The 2409-nt window shown below is 35.4% G+C and overlaps 1 pseudogene; it reads left to right on the forward strand.

The window, feature by feature from the left end:
* Positions 1-376: 376 nt before the first annotated feature.
* LOC138330721 (uncharacterized) lies at positions 377-1451 on the forward strand (annotated as a pseudogene).
* Positions 1452-2409: the final 958 nt, after the last annotated feature.

Raw genomic sequence — 2409 nt, forward strand, 5'->3', positions numbered from 1 at the left:
TTTAACCATATTTCTGTATCAAAGTTAAAGCTCAAGTTCCATTTTCTAGTACCTGTTGGAGTTGTTGACATCCTCGATACTCCAGGGGTTACCATAACTGGCGTTATATCCACCCCTGTACTATCTCATAGTAAAACTGAAGGCAGTTCAGAAGAAAATTTCTGACCAATCACAGACCTGCAAAGATTTCCTTTGAAGACTACAGAGAGAGAGACGTCCAACTTCAACGCCACACAGTCAACCACAGTGTACCGTTATACGGCTCTTTTGATGTACACACTTTGGTTACGAATGCTTCATAAGAAATTACTTTGAAACATCACATGGAAAAGGACCCCAAGACGCCGCTGGAGGGTGCTTTAAGCGACAGGCCGAAATGGCCATTATCAGAGGTACCGAAACGATCCAGTCAGCAGAGCACCTTTATAACTTTGGAAAAAACAAGTTTGAACAGCCAAGTGGGTCTGCTAATTGCAAGAGAAGACATTTCAGGTATGACATAGCTTGGTTTTATTTTTATGTCCATCATTTACAGAGTCCTTATCTTTAACTGATTATCAATATTTATCTTTGTAGCAGCAAGGATGAGCACAATCATATGCGCTTTCTAATTTCTTTAGTAGTTCATAGATGTATATAAAACAATACATGTACATGATAATATTGTCTATATATTCAATTATATATATATCTGTGCCCTTATATAAATGCACATGATACCATGACATGATCAATGATATTAAATAAGCCTTAACAAAAACTTTCATTTACATTTCAGGTACATTGAACAGGTTACGCGTTACAAACCAATCCCAAGAAATAGACAAATACACCAGATTATAGCAACTGGAAATCCGTCCCACCTTTTTGTTAGGAATATCTCATGTTATACATGTGACCAGTGTATCACCGGAAATTATGGAGCGTGTACAAATCGTATCGGGAAGACAAGGACGGCTGAGCAGGGAAGGTGGTGACGATCAAGTCAGTGTAGACGATAATCTACAAGACAATTCACATGTAAATGATTTGCATGATCTATGTCAACCTACCAGTATACTCCGGTCTCTACAGACGATCCAAGTGAGGGTTTTTATCTATTTCAAGCGAAGAGTAAACCGGAAAAACTAAAAAGGAAACTGAAAGACAGTTGGGGTGCAACTTTTGAAAAAGGGGTGTGAAGTTATTCGGGGGTTTTACTTTGAGACTGTAAATAACGTTTTCACCTACCGTCTTTTGAATGTTCTGTGCGCTACGTTCTGGTAAACGCCAGTGAAAGTAACAATACGCTCACTATTAGTGAAGATGATCATGTGGAAATACTGGCATCCCTCGATTCACTGTTGTATGTGTAGTCGAAGAAGTTATTAATATAGAAAGCAATTCTGGACAATGTAGTAGTTACATATGTACCATACATTGACGAGTAACTTTGGAGACATATGTGTGTGTATTCATGGAACCGGTGTTACAATACATGTATGTAAAACATGCTGCGGTTATATCTTTACATTGATAAAATTTCCATTACTTGTGTATACACCTTTAATTAACTTATCATTCTTTACTCACTTGAATATGTGTATTGGATAACGTTGTAGTGACGCGTCGCGAAAGCGGTCTAAAAACGACATCATTCTACGTTACGTAAATGGTCACCAACATCGCGCGTTACGTCTAATATGTGATCGGAACCCGATGAGTTGTTGATGGAGTTATGATAAACCTATAGAAGTCTTTCACACCCTTTTTGCTTTTAAAGAAAATTTCTAATAATTGTGGTACAAAAGGGTATGAAAGTTTCTCTGGTTTTATTTCGAGATTTCTTAAATAGCGCTTTATTGACAATATTAGTCCATGGTATTGTAGAAAATTAGTATCAATTCAAAATTTTTGTATAAATTCGTCAAAAGAAAGAAAAGTAAAATTGTCAGAATTTTCTATCAAATCATTTAAAATTTAAATACCTGACCTAAACCAGTTGGGGTAAAAAACAAATTTATTATCAACTTTAATATCATTGTTGTACCAGAGAGGTGTTTTGAGGATACACTCTTGTTCTATTTAGCCTCATATCTTCAGAATAATTTAATTTATCCCATGCTTTAAAGACATCTTTCCAAAATTGATTACGACATCTGGATATACACAATTTTACATAATCCTTCCCATAATTACATATCTAATTTAAATCTAGAGTTGACTTGAGGATCAGATACCATTTGCCTGAAGACGAGAATAATCTTCTAATCCATTCTAACTTTAATGAGTGAATGAAAGCATACAAGTCAATCATCTTAAGCCCGCCATCTGCATAATTTTGAATCATAACATCTCATTTGATCTTATGGCATTTACCATTTCACAAATCAAATAATAAAGAATTAATTTTGCTAAATATTTACCTGG

Source organism: Argopecten irradians, chromosome 9, assembly GCF_041381155.1.
Source record: "Argopecten irradians isolate NY chromosome 9, Ai_NY, whole genome shotgun sequence".
Classification (NCBI taxonomy): Eukaryota; Metazoa; Mollusca; class Bivalvia; order Pectinida; family Pectinidae; genus Argopecten; species Argopecten irradians.